At 43.3% G+C, this 14110-nt stretch overlaps 1 long non-coding RNA gene across 1 annotated transcript; it reads right to left on the bottom strand.

Moving 5' to 3' along the window:
• Nucleotides 1-8963: 8963 nt before the first annotated feature.
• Nucleotides 8964-11920, bottom strand: LOC309812938. The gene is made up of 4 exons (XR_014295424.1): nucleotides 11508-11920; nucleotides 11272-11311; nucleotides 10596-10802; nucleotides 8964-9897 (listed from the first exon to the last, which is right to left on the bottom strand). It is a non-coding gene; the product is annotated as an uncharacterized lncRNA (long non-coding RNA).
• Between the last annotated feature and the right edge of the window lie 2190 nt (nucleotides 11921-14110).

Here is a 14110-nt window from a genome sequence, read left to right on the forward strand (position 1 = left end):
TATGGGAATATATGCATATGTATAGCTGATTCACTTTGTTATAAAGCAGAAACTAACACACCATTGTAAAGCAATTATACTCCAATAAAGATGTTAAAAATTAAAAATAAAAAAGAATAATGGAACAAGTAGACTTTATAATCCCCCTGACACAAGGCCCTGTGTAGTATATAGCACGTGGTAGACTGAAAAAATGATCCCCTAAAAGATATCCATGCTCTAACACCTGGAACCTGTGAAGGCTATCTTATACAGGGTTAAAGAGGGTCTTTGCAAATAAAATATCTAGGAATAAACCTACCTAAGGAGACAAAAGACCTGTATGCAGAAAATTATAAGACACTGATGAAAGAAATTAAAGATGATACAAATAGATGGAGAGATATACCATGCTCCTGGATTGGAAGAATCAATATTGTGAAAATGACTCTACTACCCAAAGCAATCTACAGATTCAATGCAATCCCTATCAAACTACCACTGGCATTTTTCACAGAACTAGAACAAAAAATTTCAAAATTTGTTTGGAAAAACAAAAGACCCCGAATAGCCAAAGCAATCTTGAGAACGAGAAACGGAGCTGGAGGAATCAGGCTCCCTGACTTCAGACTATACTACAAAGCTACAGTAATTAAGACAGTGTGGTACTGGCATAAAAACAGAAAGATAGATCAGTGGATCAGGATAGAAAGCCCAGAGATAAACCCACGCACATATGGCCAACTTATCTTTGATAAAGGAGGCAGGAATGTACAGTGGAGAAAGGACAGCCTCTTCAATAAGTGGTGCTGGGAAAACTGGACAGGGACATGTAAAAGTTTGAGATTAGATCATTCCCTAACACCATACAGAAAAATAAGCTCAAAATGGATTAAAGACTTAAATGTAAGGCCAGAAACTATCAAACTCTTAGAGGAAAACATAGGTAGAACACTCTATGACATAAATCACAGCAAGATCCTTTTGGACCCACCTCCTAGAGAAATGGAAATAAAAACAAAGATAAACAAATGGGACCTAATGAAACTTCAAAGCTTTTGCACAGCAAAGGAAACCATAAACAAGACCAAAAGACAACCCTCAGAATGGGAGAAAATATTTGCAAATGAAGCAACTGACAAAGGATTAATCTCCAAAATTTATAAACAGCTCATGCAGCTCAATAGCAAAAAAACAAACAACCCAATCCAAAAATGGGCAGAAGACTTAAATAGGCATTTCTCCAAAGAAGATATACAGACTGCCAACAAACACATGAAAGAATGCTCAACATCATTAATCATTAGAGAAATGCAAATCAAAACTACAATGAGATATCATCTCACACCAGTCAGAATGGCCATGATCAAGAAATCTAGAAACAATAAATGCTGGAGAGGGTGTGGAGAAAAGGGAACCCTCTTGCACTGCTGGTGGGAATGTGAATTGGTACAGCCACTATGGAGAACAGTATGGAGGTTCCTTAAAAAACTAAAAATAGAACTACCATATGACCCAGCAATCCCACTACTAGGCATATACCCTGAGAAAACCATAATTCAAAAAGAGACATGTACCAAAATGTTTATTGCAGCTCTATTCACAATAGCCCAGAGCTGGAAACAACCTAAGTGTCCATCATCGGATGAATGGATAAAGAAGATGTGGCACATATATACAATGGAATATTACTCAGCCATAAAAAGAAACGAAACTGAGCTATTTGTAATGAGGTGGATAGACCTAGAGTCTGTCATACAGAGTGAAGTAAGTCAGAAAGAGAAAGACAAATACCGTATGCTAACACATATATACGGAATTAAAAAAAAAAAATGTCATGAAGAACCTAGGGGTAAAACGGGAATAAAGACACAGACCTACTTGAGAATGGACTTGAGGATATGGGGAGGGGGAAGGGTAAGCTGTGACAAAGCAAAAGAGAGGCATGGACATATATACACTACCAAACGTAAGGTAGATAGATAGTGGGAAGCAGCCGCAGAGCACAGGGAGATCAGCTCGGTGCTTTGTGACCGCCTGGAGGGGTGGGATGGGGAGGGTGGGAGGGAGGGAGATGCATGAGGGAAGGGATGTGGGAACAGATGTATATGTATGACTGATTCACTTTGTTATAAAGCAGAAACTAATAAAAAAATAAAATTAAAAAAAGAATAAAGCAATTAGGGATAAATTTAATAAAATAAGTGCAAGACTTATGCAAAGATAATTACAAAAAAATAAAAAATAAATAAATAAAAGAACTAAAAAAAAAAAAAAAGAGGGTCTTTGCAGATTGATCAAATCAAGGGTCTTGGGATGGGGAGATAATTCTGGATTATCTGGGAGGGCTCTAAATGAAATTGCATATATGTTTATAAGAGGGAGGCAGAAGAGGATGCAATACACACAAGTGAAGAGGAGGAGGCACCGTGACACAGAGGCAGAGATTGGAGTGATGTGGCCACGAGCCAAGTTATGCCAGGAGCCACCAGACGCTGGAAGAGACAAGGAACAGATTCTCCCATAGTGTCTCTGGAGGGGGTAGGGCCCTGTGGACACCTTGATTTTTGCCCAGTAAAACTGTTTTGAACCTCTGGCCTCCAGCGTTGTGAAGGAATAAATATGTGTTGCTTTAAACCACCAAGTTTGTGGTAATTTGTTACAGCAGCCATACATGGTGTCATTCATGAAGTATTCTTGCCCAAACCATGTAATCAGAATCTAATTAGGTCTTTAAGGGAATTCCCTGGTGGCCCAGTGGTTTGATCCCTGGTTGGGGATCTAAGATCCTGCAGGCTGCGTGGTGCAGCCAAAAAAAAAAAAAAAAAATCTAATTAGTCCTTTAAGTATAACTTCCAGGTTAAAGAAAATGCAGAAAGTTGAGGAACAAGTTAAAAACACCAGGAGAACACAGTTAGATGAAGCCAACATGTGGAACATTCTACAAGACAACTGGCCTAGTCTCTTCAAAGGATCATTATCACAGAAAGAAGGGGACTGTTCTAGAATCAAGAGACTAACAAAGGACTTCCCTGGTGGTCCAGTGGTAAAGAATCCACCTTCCAATGCAGGGACACAGGTTCGATACCTGGTCGGGGAACTAGGATCCCACATGCCACGGGGCAACTAAGCCCACGCGCCACAACTAGAGAGAGAAAACCCGCATGCCACAACTAGAGAAAAGCCCATGCGCCACAACGAAGAGCCCGCGTGCTGCAATGGAGACCCCGCCTGCCGCAACAAAGACCCAACGCAACCAAAAAAAAGAAAGTAAATAAGTAAAGATTTTTAAAAAAGAGAGACTAACAAGATACAACAGTAAAAGAAAGTGCTTGATCCTTGATTAATGAATGCTGCCTCTTTAAAAGAACAATTACCATAAAAGATATTTTGGGAACAGTTGAAAAAATTTGAGTATTGATTTAACTATTAAGTAATATTAGGAATTATTAATTTTCTCAGGTATAATAGTATTGTAGGACTTCCCTGGTGGCACAGTGGTTAAGAATCTGCCTGCCAGTGCAGGGGACACGGGTTCGAGCCCTGGTCCAGGAAGATCCCACATGCCACAGAGCAACTAAGCCTGTGCGCCACAACTACTGAGCCTGCGCTCTAGAGTCCGCGAGCCACAACTACTGAGCCAGCGTGCTGCAACTACTGAAGCCTGCGAGCCTAGGGCCCGTGCTCCGCAACAAGAGAAGCCACCACAGTGAGAAGCCCGAGCACCGCAACAAAGAGTAGCCCCCGTTCGCCGCAACCAGAGAAAGCCTGTGCGCAGCAACAAGACCCAACGCAGTCAAAAATAAAATAAATAAATAAATTTATATATTTAAAAAAAAAAAGATCCTGCAAGCCTCGCAGGAAAAAAAATATAGTATTGTATATATGCAGGTAAATGTCGTTAGATTGTGGACATGCATGCTGAAATATTTAAGCATAAAATGTCATGATCTCTATAATTCACATTGAAATGAGCCTGCTAAATATATATTATTATTTTTTTAATTTATTAATTAATTTATTTATTTTGCGGTACGCGGCCCTCTCACTGTTGTGGCCTCTCCTGTTGTGGAGCACAGGCTCCGGATGTGCAGGCTCAGCAGCCATGGCTCACGGGCCCAGCCGCTCCGCGGCATGTGGGATCCTCCCGGACCGGGGCACGAACCCATGTCCCCTGCATCGGCAGGCGGACTCTCAACCACTGCGCCACCAGGGAAGCCCTAAATATATATATTTTATATTTATATGTGTGTATATGTATATACACACATATATAATTTAATATATATTTTTGCCATTTGCCATATTTTCAAATATGGGAAAAATGTTGACAATTGTTGGATTAGGTGGTGGGTATATGGGTGTTTATATTCTTCCTATTGTTTGAAAAGTTTCCTGATAAAAAGTTTAAAAAGCAGTCTTTTGTAATGGTTGCTCAGCCTCCTGTAGAAGAAATCAACCCACTGTGGAGCAAGGCCTCTCCCTGCGTGCTGGGGAACGGGAGGCTCCCAATCCAGGGTGGTGCCCGCCATTGATGCAAGGCACTTTAAAGACAGCTCCCTCTCCCATGTTGTTACCCATCAGCACATAACTGGGTTTGATTATTGGCTGACATCTCTATCTTCACTATGTTTAGAATTTAATGGTTTAATGACAGGCAATAGCCAGCCTGGAATGTGACCCATTTCCACCTGAGATCCACCTGACTGGGAGCAATACAGTTTAACATTTTAAGCATCAGCAGGTACTTTAACCCTTAGGATAATCTCTCTGTCCTTACTCTTTGGGAAATAACACAATTGAAAGACTATCTTGGGCAAGTAGGATGTTAATGGTCGAGAAAGTACTACAATTAACAAAGTAATAGCTGGCCCTGAGCTTCTCAAAGCCAGATTCCCATAGATGCCACTGCGCAGAGCTAACCATGGTGCCTGCGCCTGTTCTGGCTGCAGCATTTTAACAAACCAGCAAGGTGAAGGCAGCTCTAAGCAAATGATACCAAATGTTGGAGCATCTCACTTCATCCTTCCTATCAACTCCTTTTTGTATTCATCTCTGTTTTCTCTGCTCCACATTATGGATGATTTCTTCTTCCAATTCACTAATTCTCTATCCAGTTGGTCTGTTATTTAACCTGTTTGTTGTGCTTCTTATGAATTTACCTGTTCATTTCAATTCTAGAATTGCTACTTGTTTCCTTTTCAAACCCATCTGCTACTTTATAGTGCCCTCTTCTGCACAATGGATTGAATGAGCCGCTTTATCTCTTTGAACATACTATTTTTCTGTGATCCACTTTTTTTCTTCACATTGTGAGATTAATCCACACTGGTATGTTAGTCATCCTACTGCTGCATGTAGCACATGGTGTATTTTATGAATATACCCCCATTTCCCTATTGGAGAGCACTTGGGTTCCTTTTTTTCTCCCCCTCAACCAACAGTGCCATCCAGGATGTGTATATTAATCCTTGTATCTGTATGTGAGTGTTTAGGGTGCATCACCAGCAGTGGAAACACTGGGTTGAAGAGAGCGTGCCTCATTTGTAGCAGGTACTGCTAAACTGTTTTCCAAAGGGATTCTATAAAGTTCTATTCCTGCAAACAATGTCCAAAACAGTTTTTATTTCTTGGCTCTAAGATTTCCTCACAAACCAAATTATATCCAGAAGCTTTGTTGGAGGCTGTTGCATCACGCAGAGGAGCTAAGTGAGCCGATGGTGGATCCCACCAGAGTCAAGGAGCAGTAGAGTTGTGAGGTGCGGCCAAATTTTGGTGTTAAGGTATCGCCAGCATGATTTGCTGACAAATTGAATATAGAATATGCAAACAGGACTCAAGCAGACTCCAAGGGTTCGGGCACAAGCAACAGGCAGGTAGAGGTATCATTCTGGAGGGGCTTGCACACTAGCCAGTTGCTATGGATTCCAGGGATGAGAGGCCTGGGGAAACAGGCCTGGGAGGCTCACGGTCTTCAGTAGCTGAGATGGCAGGCCAGGCTCTGCATAGATTAATTTTAGAGAGCTATGAGATCTGCCTAGTGGGTTGGGAGGACTGGTTACTTCTGAAAGTGCTCCTGGGGGTGAAGAAGATTCAGTGTGCTTTGGGGTAGGGGTCTTATCAAATCACTGTCACCCCTGTGAAGGGAGGCTGTGGGGCTCAAGAGTGCGAGGACTGGAAAGTGATTTCCATGCCTGGAATTAAGGAAACTTCACGTGACCATCCTCACCATGGCTGTAGCGCAATCTTTTTTTTAAATACATTTGTTTATTTATGTATTTATTTATTTATTTATGGCTGCGTTGGGTCTTCGTTGCTGCACGCAGGCTTTCTCTAGTTGCGGCGAGCCGGGTCTACTCTTTGGTTGCGGCCCATGGCCTTCTCATTGCAGTGGCTTCTCTTGGTGCGGAGCACGGGCTCTAGGTGTGCAGGCTTCAGCACTTGTGGCTCACGGGCTCTAGAGCGCAGGCTCAGGAGTTGTGTCGCACAGGCCCAGTTGCTCCGTGGCATGTGGGATCCCCCTGAACCAGGGATCAGATAGAACCCATGTACCCTGGATTCTTAACCACTGCACCACCATGGAAGTCCCTCAATCTTATATGCTAAACCTGGGACTGACACAGGAAGGAGGGTCTGAACACCTAGGGCAGGGCTTGGATCATACAAATAAGGACAAGAGAATGCAGAAGAGACCCTGTGGACAAGAAATGAAGTTGACCATTTAATAGTAATGTCAAGGACTAAGGAAAACTGGATGAGGTACTGACTAGGCTATGTTAGCTAATGTCTAAGCTATTTGGAATAATCTAATTGTAGCTAATGCCTAAATAAGGCTTACTATGTGTTAGGCAGTTTTAAGTGCATTTACATATAGTTAAACCTAACAACTCCGTAAGAGTAGGTACTCTTTTATCCATTTACAAATGAGGAAATAGAGTGGCTGAGTAACTTAGCCAAAGTTGAACAGCTCTAAGTATTCAGTCTGGCTCCCTACATCTTAACCAGTCCCCTTTATTTCGTATGTGATACCGTCACCCTAGAAAAATGCACTTACAAATGCAAGTCCTTATGTACACTACCCAGAGACACCCGTCAACCTAGAATTGTTTTGGGTTTTTTTTTTTTTGCCTAAATAAAAATGGGCAGAAATGTGTTTGGAAGGGTAGAATCTAAACTATAGGGAAGTATGTGAACAAAAAAGAACCAAGCTGCAACATAACTACATGGAGTATTAGTCCATATTTATGAAGAACAGTATTTTAGAGACACATTGAATTCAGAGTACAAAGAAAAGCCAAAGAATGATACAGCCACAATTCAGCTGGGTGACATCCTCTGAGTGGGAGGGAGAAAAAGAAAAATGGAATCAAAGAAAGGTTTGCTTCAGTTATTGGAAATGTTTAAAGCTAGGCCGTAGATATATTATATACTAGACAGAAAGGAATTTGAATCCTGACTGACACTGATCTCGGAGAGACCAGTGAGTGGTCCTGAAGAGAGATCTTAGTTCCTGCCAGGGAATAGAACCTAGCCGCTGGTCCACCAGGGGCTAGAGGCTAGAAGCAAAGTTCCCTGGCTCTTCCCCATTTGAAAGCAAGAATGTTTCAAGGAGGCAAAAACTGTAAGAACTGGTACAAAGTTTATTATTAGAGACACAGCACAACTGGGAGAACAGCACACAGGGAAACAGTTTAAGACAGAAGCAAGGCAGAAATACACGGAAAGGATATGGGCATCCTCTCTGGAGTACCATAAAAGGGCGATTTAAATCACATATAGGACGGGTCTTCCGGGTCTTTGGTTACCTTTAGCCAATTATCTTGTTTTCTTTTTTCACAGCTGACCAGTCCTAGGACCCTCCCCAAGATGCGAATGCAGCTTTTTGCCAAGATGGATTCCACTGCAGAGGCCTGTGGGGGGTATGTCCACACTTATTATGGGGTGGTGCCCCCTCCCTTTTTGACCCCCAAGGAGCCTTCCTGCACATGTGCAGACAGGGAAGTTTACCTTGACCTCAGGAGTGGTCATCCTATCTCTTAACTTCAGCAGAGCTCAGCTTCTGCCACTTGCTTTGTCCTTGGAGTGTCTGGGTGACAACCAAGCTTCAATTTTACTCCACTTGACAAACACCAGTGTCCAGCCCAGGGGCCTCAATACCTCCTATCTCTGTGACCTTAAGCAAATTATTTAACATCCCTGAGCTTTCCTCTCCTTGCTTGCAAGGTAGGGTAGATACATATCTACTTTGCAAGGTTTTAAGGATTCAATGAAGTGAAACACATAAAAAGCCTAGGACAGACCAAAGCACTAAATATATGGTGGCTGCTAAGATTATACAGAACCCATGGTCAGGGAACAGCAATGGGAGCAGGTAACTGTGTCCTGTAGAGAGTACCAAACAGGGCAATGTCAAGGACGGAAAAAAAAAAAAGATCTGGCAAAGACGATTAAGGAAAATAAAAGTTGGAAAAAATCTTTTCTGAGTGGGGACCAAGATGTAAACGTTCCATAGGAAAACAGATGCAAAAGATGTGCAATATTTAAAAGATGAATTATTAGGTATACAAACTGGTACACTCCACCTGGAGTAGTGAGGGCAGGCAGAGAAACAGGCACTCTGAAGGAGACTGCTGTTACGAGTATAAACTGGGACAATTTTATGGAACATACATTATTACTTTAAATACCCAAATCCTTTGACTCTGAAATTCTTTTTTTTTTTTTTTGACTCTGAAATTCTTACTTTTGGAAATGTATTCTACAACACAACTTCAAATGGGTGCAAATTAATAGGGAATCAGCAGTGGTATATACCATGACCAGAAACTCAAATGCCCACTTACCAGAAGCTGGATAATTTACAATGCAGCCTTATAGCAGCATACTCTGTATATGCTGGTGGGGAATCTCCTTCATGACGATGACTAATAGGAGCAGACAGTTATGCTTTTCCCCCCATTTTTTTTACTGCGGTGAAATACACATAAAATTTACCATCTTTACCATTTAAAAAAATTTTTTTATTGGGGTATCCTTGATTTACAATGTCGTGTTACTTTCAGGTACACAGCAAAGTGAATCAGCTATACATATATCCACTCTTTTTTGTTAAATACTTTTACAATATAGGCCATTACAGAGTATTCAGTAGAGTCCCCTGTGCTATACAATAGCTCCTTATTAGTTACCTTCTTTATATGTAGTAGCATGTATGTGTCAATCCCAATCTTCCAATTTATCCCCCTCCCCATCTTTACCACTTTTAAGCATACAGTCAATGGTAATAAACACATTCATCACATTGAGCAACCATCACCACCATCCATCCCCATGAACTCTTTTCATCTTCTAAAATGGAAACTCTATACCCATTAAACAGTAACTTCATTTCCTCATTGCCTGCCCCTGGCAACCACCAGTATATTCTTTTAAATATATCTGGACCACCTATGTTTTCACCAATTGATCAACAGGCAAATTGGATGTCTGTGTGTTAATGGCGTAATAAACCCCTCAAATATTAGAATACTATCACAATCAATCTAAAAATCCTTAACATTGGTGTCAATATGTGGCAAATCTACTTTTTGTATGTGGCTGCAAAGAGGTACAGCTAGATGTCAACTGTGATACTCATTCACTGGTGGTTAACCTTTCATGTCCCTAAACCTTTCTTACCATCTTGTTTTCACTGAGACCAATCTGTTTTTTATTTGTTTTAAAATATTTTATTGGAATCCTTTGGGTAAGACGAAGTAAAGGCCACCTAATTGATTTTGGTCCCCAAATTTCTACGCAGTCCCCTCCCTCCACCCCAGGAGGTTGACAGCTGCTCACGCGGGTTAATGCAGGAAAGATGTGAAGTTCCGAGGACCTGTCCAACCCCAGGTAGAGAACATCCTTTGTGTCAGCAAAATTCTAAAATTTCATAAAAGCAATACATATTAGGAACATGCAAGCAACTGGCAGTAAAGCATGAATCTAGGGCTTCCCTGGTGGCGCAGTGGTTAAGAATTTGCCTGCCAACGCAGGGGACACGGGTTCGAGCCCTGGTCTGGGAAGATCCCACATGCCGCGGGGCAACTAAGCCCATGTGCCTCAACTACTGAAGCCCGAGCGCCTAAAGCCTGTGGTCCGCAACAAGAGAAGCCACCACAAGGAGAAGTTCTCGCACCGCAAAGAAGACCCAATGCAGCCAACAATAAGTAAATAAAATAAATACATTTATTTTTTAAAAAGCATGAATCATAGACACAGGGACAGATTGGTAGTTATCAGAGGGAAAGGTGGTTAGGCAAAAAGGATCAATGGTGACTAGACTTATTGTGGTGATTGCTTTCTAGTGTATATAAATATCCAAAACATTATGTTGCTGAAACTAATGTAGTTATATACCAGTTTATATAATGTACTTACATACCAGTTTATATAATGTAGTTATATACGCAGGTGGTTGCCTTCCCCTGGGTGGGCAGGGGAATTGCCAAACAGGGTGGAAAGAAGCATAAGAGTGAATCAGGTAGTTTCAAAGATGCTCAGAAGTTCTCAGAGACTGTAGTCCAACCAGGTCACCATTACCACTCTGGAGCTGGCAGAAAAACCAACAAGAGACTTACCACAGTACCCACGTAGAAGGCACGCTACTCTCCACTTCTTGTCACAGCTTGTTGATGAAGTGGCAGGAACCATTACCTAGGCATCCCAGCTATCCCATCAGCACTTCTCCAGGAGAAGAATTCCAAACTTTAGGCCTTCAGCCACCAGGCTATCCCTGAATCTCTGTGAAGGGGCACTGCCCCTGCTGGGCTTCCAAAGCTCTCAAGCTAGAAAGATGAAAGCAGGACCACCAATGAGAAATACAGCAGAGAGTTACAGCCCTCCCATTGGCTCCTCTCAAAACTCCAGGTATCCAGTTCCCCAAATGAGTCAGAAATTAATTTTGACATCAGGATCAGCATCAGAGACTCTAGTCTGAGAAATCATCATCCCCAATTTAGGGAAACCCGGATCAAGGGAAGCCATTATGGGAAGGAATCTACAACATTCAAATACAACAGCCCCAGTATAAGGATCTAGCAAATTAAGAATTCAGGGATGGGAAGTTCAGGAGAGAAAAGAAGTAGGAAACAAATTTAGAACTGCGGAGAACAGCTCCATCAAGGAGGCCCAGCATGCAGAGTAGTTTATAGTAGGAAAACAGGTGGAGAAAGCAGGTTTAGCAAGGCTTAAACAAAACTTTGGGAAGTTAAAAAAGTGAGAGACACTGAGAGCGCCCGCACACCTAATACTCACCTTTATTCAAAAATAACACACCGGTGAACGTCTTAAACCCCTAACGGAGAAACGAGACACACGAATAAGTGGCTTCCCCGAGCCCAAATACTAGGGATCCCAACCCGGGGGATGGAGGTGGTCAGCGCGCTGCGGTGATGGCGTCAGCGAGACACTCAGAATCACCTGTTGTCATCATCACCCCCGTCCTCCCCCAGTACAACCACCAGCCACTCCATATCCCACAATCCACTCACCTTCGAGGCGCTGCGGACCCTCCTTCGAGAATCAGGGGCCTGGGAAGAAACCAGTGAGTTAGCAGAAACCAGGGCGACTACCAGACGAGTCCCCCTGCCCTGGGCTGGGTCAGTTCCAAGCAGTGGAGTCACAGAGACATCAGAAATTCTAGTCTGTAATGATAGTTCATCCTGCTCAGTGTCCAAAACGGCCCTGGGCTGGGTCAGTTCCAAGCAGTGGAGTCACAGAGACATCAGAAATTCTAGTCTGTAATGATAGTTCATCCTGCTCAGTGTCCAACACGGCCCTGAGGTACTGAGGCACCTGTACGCCGGCAGCTGTGCAAAGACGGTGCAGGCGGTCGCCTTCTTCTTGGAAGGTTGCACAGCGGCCGCCAGGCGGATCCCAAAGCCACCATCTTCACCATCCACGAGTTCACCGCACAAAGAGAACGACAACGCCGGGGCCAGGGCCCTTTATTTACGGCGCGTGGCGTCGGGGCCTGACAGGCCTATAGCTGTCTTCTGAGATGCCTGTCTCGATCCTCAGAATTTTCCACATAGCTTGTCCAAACAAGACTAAAGTTAAGTGAAAGAGAGGCCATGAGTGAACGTTTCACATTCTTCTGGGCAAATATTCGGAGATGTTTTGTGAATTTTGAAAAACAAAAAACAGGTGACTTTACTGGTCAGGCCGGAGAACGTCCCCGACGCTGCCAGGTGCGCGCGCAGCTGAACGCTCTTCCTGGGTGGCCTCCGAGATAGTCCAGTTCCTGCTCGTGTAAACAAAGGACTTCTCTCTAGTTCTCACTTGTCCCGGCTTGGATTCGGGGGTCACTCCAAGGGACTGTCACCCTGCTCTTTCTAGCCAACGAAATCTGAATTTGCAAGACCTGTCAGGTACATTAAACTTCCTGTCCTGTTTTTTTTTTTTAAACCTTTGTTAAGGTATAATTGTGTCCACTGAAAAAAAATGCACGACCTAAACGTTGAGAATCTGTTTTATTTGGGGGATAAAACTGAGGACTTAGGCCCGGGTCGCAGCCTCTCAGCGCTGAAGAGGTAAGGGAGGAGCCAGGCTATGTAAGAGTTTTTGCGACAAAGATCAGGTAGTCGGCACTTCATAAGATTACTGTCAATTAGAGAAAACCAGGGATTTCCCTGGTGGCGCAGTGGTAAAGAGTCTGCCTGCCTACGGGTTCGATCCCTGATCCAGGAAGATCCCACATGCCGGGGAGCAACTAAGCCCCTGCGCCACAACTACTGAGCGTGCGGTCTAGAGCCTGCGTGCCACAGCTGCTGAAGCCCGTGCCCCTAGAGCCCGTGGTCTGCCACAAAAAAAAGCCACCACAATGAGAAGCCCGTGCACCACAACGAAGAGTAGGCCCCAATTGCTGCAACTAGAGAAAGCCCTCACGCAGCAGAGAAGACCCAATGCAGCCAAAAATAAAATAATAAATTAATTAAAATAAAAAATTAAAGAACTTCCATACTGTTCTCCACAGTGGCTGTATCTATTTACATTGTCACCAACAGTGCAAGAGGGTTCCCTTTTCTCCACACCCTCTCCAGCATTTGTTGTTTGTAGATTTTCTGATGATTCCCACCCTAACTGGTTTGAGTTGATACCTAATTGTAGCTTTTTTTTTTTTAACATCTTTATTGGAGTATAATTGCTTTACAGTGGTGTGTTGGTTTCTGCTATGTAACAAAGTGAATCAGATATACATATACATATATCCCCATATCTCCTCCCTCTTGCTTCTCCCTCCCACCCTCCCTATCCCACCCCTCTAGGTGGACACAAAGCACAGAGCTGATCTCCCTGTGCTAGGTGGCTGCTTCCTACTAGCTATCTATTTTATATTTGGTAGTGTATATATGTCTACTATTGAGAACAGTGTGGAGGTTCCTTAAAAAACTAAAAATAGCCTTACCATATGACCCAGCAATCCCACTATTGGGCATATAACCAGAGAAAACCATAATTCAAAAAGACACATGCGGGCTTCCCTGGTGGCGCAGTGGTTGAGAGTCCGCCTGCCGATGCAGGGGACACGGGTTCGTGACCCGGTCTGGGAAGATCCCACGTGCCGCGGAGCGGCTGGGCCCGTGAGCCATGGCCGCTGAGCCTGCGCGTCCGGAGCCTGTGCTCCGCAACGGGAGAGGCCAGAGCAGTGAGAGGCCCGCGTACCACCAAAAAAAAAAAAAAAAAAAAGACACATGCACCCCAGTGTTCACTGAAGTACTATTTACAATAGCCAGGACATGGAAGCAACCGAAATGCCCATCGACAGACGAATGGATAAGGAAGTTGTGGTACAGATATATAATGGAATATTACTTAGCCATAAAAAGGAATGAAATTGGGTCACTTGTAGAGACTGGATGGATCTAGAGACTGTCATACAGAGTGAAGTAACTCAAAGAGAAAAACAAATATCATATATTAACGCATATATGTGGAACCTAGTAAAATGGTACAGATGAACCGGTTTTCAGGGCAGAAATAGAGACACAGATGTAGAGAACAAACTTATGGACACCAAGGGGGGACAGTGGCGGGGGGGGGATGGTGGTGGGATGAACTGGGAGATTGGGATTGACATATATACACTAATATG

This window comes from Mesoplodon mirus (genome assembly GCF_964341445.2).
Source record: "Mesoplodon mirus genome assembly, chromosome: 12".
NCBI lineage: Eukaryota > Metazoa > Chordata > Mammalia > Artiodactyla > Ziphiidae > Mesoplodon > Mesoplodon mirus.